This window comes from Lolium perenne, chromosome 1, assembly GCF_019359855.2.
Source record: "Lolium perenne isolate Kyuss_39 chromosome 1, Kyuss_2.0, whole genome shotgun sequence".
In the NCBI taxonomy this organism is placed as follows: domain Eukaryota; kingdom Viridiplantae; phylum Streptophyta; class Magnoliopsida; order Poales; family Poaceae; genus Lolium; species Lolium perenne.
Window position 1 is genome coordinate 217,613,467 of NC_067244.2, and position 8,753 is coordinate 217,622,219.

The following is an 8,753-nucleotide window of genomic DNA, read 5'->3' on the forward strand; positions in this document are numbered from 1 at the left end:
CCAGGCGTTCGTTCGTCAGAGCAGAGACCTGGTATCAAACCAAGAACGCACACGATACCAGGCAGTGAGGCCAGTTGATCCAGCCTCGCCTCCCACAGAAATCAGGCCCCCAGGAGCACATGGATGAACGGTCTTTTTCTCACCAAACAACGATCTTTGAAATAGCAAAAAGAAAAGAAAAAATTGCGATTCAGATTTTAGCCAGATGAGACTAGTTTCTGAACTTCGGATACAATTTAAAGTCCGCGTACAGTGTACTTTGGTTACAATCTGGACATGGACTTAGGAATAGTGACTCTAAACCCTCGGAGTGTAAAATGGAGAACACGTTTCACGCTTGGCATGGGGATTTTATGTCTTACTAGATTTAGGGGCGCACGTGATCCCGTGGAATTCACACCCGTTAGAGTTCGTACAAGGATGATGAAAATCAGGTGGATAAATGATAATATGTTTTTATTTAAGGAAATAACTCATTCATACTTTGGACAATGTCATCTAGATAGATCATTTTTTTTTGCGGGGATCTAGATAGATCATTTAGCCAGTGGCGGAGCTATGTTTGGAGACTAAGCAACTAATTTCTAATAGAGAGGGTGCATACGAGCCAACCGACTCATGGAGCCTCAGCAAAGCCAATACAGGTCACAGCGCCAAGCTTTTCTCCTTGCATGCATTAGTACTAATTAATGGAGATACACTGGTTATCAACAAGCACACGTCGGGCCGAGCACGAGAAGCCGCCTTGAGTCACCGGGAGTTATGTTGATAATAGAAGTCCTTTAGAGTGTAGAACTTACATAGATTTAATTTTGATTGGTTTCCTATGTGTTCCTATGGGATGGTGGTGTTGCCATGCCCACCTGTTTTTTACAATATAATGGTAGGAAGTTATGTAAATGTATAGATCGAGTACTTGATGGCTGAAAAGGTATGTATCAATGCACCATTGGACATTAAGAAGGAAAATATTCATTAGCCACCAGGTAGCATATCTTCTCTTTCTTAATAGATGGCCCCATTTTGCTGGCCTCACAGCGAGCCACGTCATCTCCTTTATCCCACACTGTCGCTACGTCGGTCACGAGTCACAAAATAATTCTGTGTATGTTGGCAGGTCGAGCCACCTGGGCCGGAACCCCCTTCGTGGGCTGGCAGACTCATGTTGCCAGTCGAGACTCGCTCGGGCCGCCGTTTCTAAAGGAAAAGGCTGTTGCTGTTCGCATTCCGTATGGGCTAATCACCGGCGCTAATTCCGCGACCGTCCAGTGCCACAAATGTTCCTGCCACGAACGCCCCCCTCACCACAAATGCTCGAGAAACCGCCCAATAAATCGAGCAATGATCAAGTAAAAAGTGCTCGATGGAACTGATCCGCCGCGGCGTCCTCCAGGTTAAAAACCAATTCCGTGCGACCATCTGCATCAATATTCAATCATGCCAATCCGTGCTTGCGTCGCGGCCTCTGGCAATGGTATCCACGCTGATACTGGCCGCTTCCGATTTTAATCTCTCCTTCGTCTTTCCAATCCCTCAACATATCTTTCCAATCTGGTAGGTTGCCCCTCCAACGATTTCATTAGATCATGCCTGCTAGCTCAAAATCACCGCGTTTTGTTTGGATTAATTGGATTGGTCACATCTCTGGCTTTCCATGCATGGCTTCGTCAAAGTGGAACCATTCGTTCCATTGGAACACCCCGCCGGATCGTTGCCGGCAGCCTGCCCGCCCATACACCGGTGCCTCTACTAACTATGGTTCTTAGAGTTACCTGCCCGCCCTGCCGTTTAACAGATTTTTTAGGTGTAGATTCCAGGAGCTTTGCCTGTTCTTAGATTTGCAGTTTCGTATTTCATCCTGCAAAATTTGATTGGCTTTAATTCAGGTTCTTAGGTTCACGTGGATGGAGGGATGTCAAAAGGAAGCCATGGAGTTGCTCATATTCATATAATCAGCAGCGAAATCTGAGCAAATATAGAAGGAGCATATGTAAGGTGCGCTCACCTTGAATCCCCTGATTGCTCTAATGATATTCAGTGCAGACGTTGATGATTCAAATAATTACATATTTCACTACTCAGTTTTGAAACTACACTAACGAAGTTTGTTTATTTAGATTGTCATCTCAAGTATAGAAGGAGCATATGTAAGGTGCGCTCACCCTGAATCCCCTGATTGCTCTAATGATATTCAGTATTGTCTTCATTTATCAGTGCAGACGTTGATGATTCAAATAATTACATATTTCACTACTCAGTTTTGAAACTACACTAACGAAGTTTGTTTATTTACATTGTCATCTCAAGTACTAACTTTCTATTGCATATTAGATGTGGCATGCCTCTTTTACAGATTATCTACAATAATCAGGTATATATGTACTGAGAAAGTTTTCTCACATATATAATGTAGTTAAAGGTGTAAGTGCATGCAGTGGCTTTATATGTGATACTATAACCATTGTCGAAAGCCTTCAGGTTTGCTTAATGGACTACATTTATCTTCGATAACACACGAGGTATGTTGTTCCAAATTATTTGAAATTTTATGCTAATTAACTGTTCTATGATTACGATTATTAAAATTATTTTTACTGCCCAACATATATCCCTTCATCCAACCGCAGCTGTGAAGGGAGGAACTGCGTGTTAACTGTTAAGGTGTGTTTTGAAATTCTCTCCGATTGACCTCTAGATGTACCTTTAACCACACGTCAGTGTGCAGTCGCTCCAATGTGTAGCCCTTTTAAAATGCAAGATTGACAATGTGGTTACTTCTCATTTTAAATTGTACTATCATGGATCAACACTTTCCATTATTGTAAATGGTTACCATGTAATCATTGAAAATTAAAAGTGATATATTTTCACTCTTTGCGCTTGCCCATTTGCAGATTGTCAAATATATTAATATTTTGCAGGAGAGGAATAATAGTGGGATGAAGCAGTTGATGTATATGGTGAGTGCATTGAGTAAATGGATATTGACATTGGGAGGTTCGATCTCAAGTATCATCAAAGGATGGCAAATGGCACATCACATTAAATAGCTAGGTTTTTATATGTCAATAATAGTCAATGAACGCCCTGGCTAGCTTTCCTTGCAAAAACCTCATGGACGATGTAACTATATATTATATGAGCAATAAATCCATGGTGACCTTTTTCTACAAAAATGACCATATTTATAATTACAAAAGGTATGACCTTTTAAAAAATGACCATATATATTTTGTAATTAGGAAAGTAAATCCTTTTATGTTCAGTTTTGATGGCTGCTTTTGACTGTATTATCGACATAATTTTTTCCATTTGTGCTTTATGAATACCTTAGAACTTTTGTGGTCCTCCTGATTTTGTTCACTGAAATCATTCCAAGATAATTTATCTTAGATTTAAATTTCACATTTTAAAAAGTTTACTCCACAATGTTTCCGCAGCAACGCGCGGGGTATCATCTAGTGTTCTTAACAACAAGATGTAAAAGGAACCAAATATTTCTTTCAACAAGCCTTGAACAATGAAAAGTAGAAGAGGGAGAAATAATTGTATCAAGCTTGTGTTCCTACTGACACTAGAAAATCAAGGAATATTATCATACCAACCTAATCTTTTTTTAGGCTGTACATTTTTTTATATATAACAAAAGTTTGTACATAAATCAAGGAATATTATCATCTCAAGCTAATGTTCTTGCAAGGCATAAACAAAGTTTTGAACCCATAAATATAGTTCAGTTTGCTGACACAAAATTAGACACATAGAGCAAGAATATTTTACATCTTGCATCAACATCAGCAGCAACAAGCGGTGGATACATTATCTAGGTCATAAAAGGAATGCACGAATGAGATGTCGTCACCACTATGACCGGGGGTTTCAAGTGGAATGCCTGAGTGAGATGCGATCACTAGGTATTGGGGTTAGGGTTGTGAGGTTTTACCATATTCTCCTAGGTTTTCTAGGACAATGTCAATAAAAATAAGTGATGGACATGTTATCCATGTCATAAAAGGAATACATGAATGAGATGTCGCCGCCACTAGGTAGTAGCCACTGAGGCGGTAGGATTAGGGGTTAGGCTTCGGGAGTTTGACCATACCCTCATGAGTTTCTAGAGCCATGACAAAGAAATTAGAAGCGAAAGAAACGTTAGGAATGGGAAAATGAGATGACATTGCCATTATGATCGATGGTGGGAGGGGGCACATGGAATGCTTGCATGAAATGCATGCACCATTGAGGCAGTAGGTCAAGTTAATTTGTTGGTTTGACCATATCCTCCTAGGTTTTCTGAAATAGTGGCAACCAATAATAATTAAGCGACTCACACGTTTATGTAGGTCATAAAAGGAACGCGTCAATTTTATGTTGTCACCAATAGGATTAGAGGTTTAGATGTAATGAATACGTGAGTTGCAGTTGCCATTGAGGAGGTAGGGTTAGGGGTTAGGGTTGGTGGCTTGACCATATCCTCATAGTTTCCTAGAACAGTGGCAATACAAGAAGTGGTGGATGTGTTATCCAGGTCATAAAAGGAACACGTGAACAAGATGTCGTTAACACTAGGATTGAGACCTGGAATTCGTGAGTGAGATGCATTAGCCATTGAGTCGGTAGGGTTAGAGGTTAGTGTTGGGTGGTTTACCATATTCTCTTGGGTTTTATAGAGCACTGGCAAAATAACAAGCGGTGGACACATCATGTGTCATAAAACGAATGCATGAGTGAGCTGCCATCTCCATCATGGTCAAGGGGTTTAGACTAAATTCTTGAGTGAGACACAATCGCCATTGGGGTGGTAGGTTTAGGTGTTATGGTTTGGGTTTTGACCATGTCCTCCTTAAGAAACTTCAAGCGCCTTTTGTTAATGTATGTGAAGCTTCTTAATTCAAATAATGGTCTAAGTTTTGGAGGTCTCATTTTAAATATGATAAAGTTTGTGCAAATATCATACTTTGTTATAAGTATCCATAAAGTTCGTGCAAATACCATACCTTGTATGTTTTAGTCATGTCGAAATCTTTAAAACTAGATACCGCGTTTGATATGTTTTGAACAACTTGTTTTTGCACTGCATTGAGTGCATAGGTCGCGTTGCCTTCGGGTTTGATGTGCACTGGCTTTCGTTGCACTATGTTCAGCACTACCATGAGTACATGTTATGTCATGGTTTGTTGCATCTTGTATGTCTTGCCTCGAGCATCTGTTTTGCACTACATTTTCCATCGCTTACGTCATATCAAGTGACTCATGGAGAAATCACGAGTCCTTGGGTTCAGAAAATTCATTCATAACATTGTGTCTAGCTCCTAGTTTGAAACCATGATTACACTTTTGTAATCAACACATAAAATTATGCCAAAAACTGAATTCATACGGTGAGTATGTTAATTAAACAAGATGAATTTAGCGGAGTGAATTGGCAGTTCATTTCCCTTCGGAAAAAGGTTCACCATGTGCACTCCGAACCACATCAAATCAAGTGGATCCATTTAAGGCTTATGTGTATTCTTTTCAGTTAGCCTATGAAGTTCAATTTAGTGGAAGAATCCATCAGCCCTAGCTCGAGGCTATTTAGAAACTCAAGGCAGGAGGAAAGATCATGGTCCACATTTGTTTACTCATTCACAATAGAATCTGGATTGCAGGCAATTAAAAGTATGAATTCGCCTCATGGGGGCACGTGTATCATGTGTGATCATGTGCTTGAATCTTCTAACAACATGATCCTCCTATTCCTCTATTTTTTCGAGTGGTCACCGGGGGGAGCACAAAGGCTCCCACATGAACTCTTCCTCTATTCTGAAAGAAGTTAGGTTTAAGGACAAATATAGGAGGCTCGTCCTTCTCATCTTCAATAGAAGAGTTGTAGAAAAAAATTAGTGAAGTAATATTGAGCATCACAAAAAGGATCTATCCGCGGCGGCCTATATCACATGAAATATTTAAAAATAATTAAATGGGGGGATTTTTGGAAGAAAGTATGCTTTGGCTGAGGTGGTACTCTGCCTACCAAAAGATGAATGGTGCCTCCTTTCGGAGGCGTGTGTGCTTTAGGATTTGTGTTTGTATATCCCACTGATTTGTTTAGTCCTGGATAGCTTTCTATTTCTTTTTTCCATGTAACACCAATGTCCTAGGCCACTTTGCTATCCCTTTAGTGGAAAATGTAGAACGTCTGTCAAGGAAAAAATGTTAATTACATGTGAGGGCCATTTGTGCGAGGCCATTCATAAGTGTGGAGCCATTTTCATCACTGTTCGACTCAAATTTGTAGCAATTTCTATATAATTTAACATTGTTCCTAACATCTGGGGTGTGTGGTGATCCTTTTAAATGTTGCTAATATTGTATCTATAATAACTAAATAGAAGCAACCCACTAAGTGAGTTCTATCAACATGCAAGCATGCCACCCCATCAATCTACAGTTCCGTTGTGTGCCGCATCAACTGTCCTTCATTTACAGCCCTTTCCAAAGTGTTTGTCTCATCTTCTTTGAATAGCGTCTTTCCTCCTTCTCCTATGAGTACCGCCGCCGATCTACCCCGCTTTTGTGGCCTTCGGGACATGGAGGCGGGGTGGATCTCTTCCTCCCCCTTCCCCGACCGCAGGAGGGCTCCGTTTTCATGGTCTAAGGGTTTGGTGGGGTGCTCCTCAGGTGGTGGCGGCGGTGTGCCTTGTCCAATAAAGTCTCCCAAGATACTTCAGCCCCATCTTGGCGGCGATATCGAGCAGCTGGTGGGAGTGGTGTGGTTCTCGAGGACTTCTCTGGTTGTAAGGTTCTCTGGATCGCCAAGGAGCTGCATCGGTGATTATTCCTTCTTCTTCGTCTCTGGAGCGGATGTGGTCTTCTTGACCTGTTCGGCAACTTCCCGCATGCAACCAACAACGTCATGTCGGCTCAGGGAGGAGCGGCAGCGGAAGCACGCCACCGACACGGTCTGGAGATTAAAGACGAAGGGCATCTCAAGGATTTTATTGTAACTTTCGTTTTTGTTGAGGTGTTTTGTACTGTTCGATGTTTATTTTAATGTCAGGTGCCTTTTCGCAAAACAAATTGTTTGATAAAATTGAGAAGCTGGATGTGTTATATGTATATAAGTAGTACCTTTTTTCTGCACCAGCATACGGTTTATTTTAGCTGTAGCCTTAATTTTGTTTCCTTCCTAATTAAGCTTTCCATTGTATTGTCACTATTGCAGGTAATTTGCACCATGTACGGTTCATTGAGGTGTTGTTCCTTTCCTCTGAATTTGGAAATGTGTTGTTTCTTACAGTTACCAATGTACAAGTTTGTAGTTTGCTCCGTCCAACAGGAAAATATCCAGGGAATAGACAAGTACGCATTTGTAGAGTTCGTGATAAATATAAACCATCCCCGAAACAAAAAGAAAAGATAATTATAAAGCATCAAAATTCAATATGTGACATGGATACTCGGATGAAAGTACTTCACTTCTGCAATTTCTTTGTGATGGTTTAATCCTAATAATCCTCCATATCTAGCTGACACTTCACCAACGTGTGTTGCATATAGTCAAGTCACATTTCATAATATCTTCCATTTCTATACTCAGATTGCACGAGGCGGTTCTTCAAGAATAGGAGTGTGAATCAATCTAATTTTATTGTTGAACACTTCCTTCTACACATTAGGGGATTGCCAATACAATCATGTTAGTTTTGTTGTATGCAACTATGGTGCGATAGTTGAAACCATTGCAGATTTTATGCTCCATTTAAACGGTCAGCTCTTTCTTCCAGTTTTGCTCATCTGCTCATATTGTCATATATAGTTTTATACAATGGAAATCATATCTATTTTCTTACTTTGCATGCCATATTTAAATTTTGGTACTATAGATACTTCTATGGTTATATCAAAGGGAGGTTTCTAATTTAACATCTGTTATTTACCATGTCACCTTCAGAATAGTACAAAAATATATACGTACCAGATATAAGGAGCAATAGCATACCAAAATAGGAAAACACGAGCAGTAAGCTGGTTGAATTTTTTGATATATGACCCGTCTAATATTTCTGCAGCTTTTACACTGAATAGGAGAGAGAAAGACAATCTTGGTGCACCTACAAATTATTTCGTCATTTGATGGCTTCAGGTTGCATCTGTGTCATTCATGTTTGCAACTTGTGCAAGCTGTTAATTGTATTTCAGATTTTGTAGGCACCTTCAAGTGGTGGCTTTTTTTTCGATAAAGGGAATATATTAATATCAGAAGATACCAATTACACCCAGCCTCTGCAACAACGCACCACCCTAATGGCACTACGGATGCACACAGCCAAAAAAAAAAACTAAGAAACAAAAGTCCCGCTACAGTATCTCGGGCCTAACAACAGCAATACATCCACCGCCAAGACAACACCTGAAATACAGACTCTCCAAAAACGACACCTTCAAGAAGGGAACAGTGCTCTAACACCGTCGTCGCCCGATCAAAGATCTTAAGATAGCCCCCGCTCTCAAAACAATGCCTCCAACAAGATCATTGCCAGGCACAACCAGTTAAGGCCAAACCTTGGGCTTTCACCCTGAAAGGTAGGACACAGAACTTCACCTGTGTTGTCGCCCCCACTTCCATACCGCTGTTGTGAAACCCGGAACACCAAGCCAATTCCATCTCACCACCAAGATCCGACCACCATTGCTCTTCCACCAATCTTGACTTTCATGACCTTCTCCGCCAGCACCATGGAAAGAAAACAAGCTCCATGATATTAATA

General features: G+C 40.6%; 1 long non-coding RNA gene across 5 annotated transcripts; it reads left to right on the top strand.

The window, feature by feature from the left end:
• The first annotated feature begins 1,250 nt into the window (after nt 1-1,250).
• LOC127318786 (uncharacterized) lies at nt 1,251-3,176 on the top strand. 5 transcript variants are annotated; one of them, XR_011748863.1, is made up of 6 exons: nt 1,251-1,995; nt 2,118-2,152; nt 2,332-2,371; nt 2,479-2,519; nt 2,628-2,661; nt 2,922-3,176. It is a non-coding gene; the product is annotated as an uncharacterized lncRNA (long non-coding RNA). The 5 variants fall into 5 exon arrangements; XR_011748857.1 differs by having other exon boundaries at nt 2,332-2,519; XR_011748861.1 differs by lacking the exon at nt 2,332-2,371 and having other exon boundaries at nt 2,414-2,519; nt 2,895-3,176.
• Nucleotides 3,177-8,753: the final 5,577 nt, after the last annotated feature.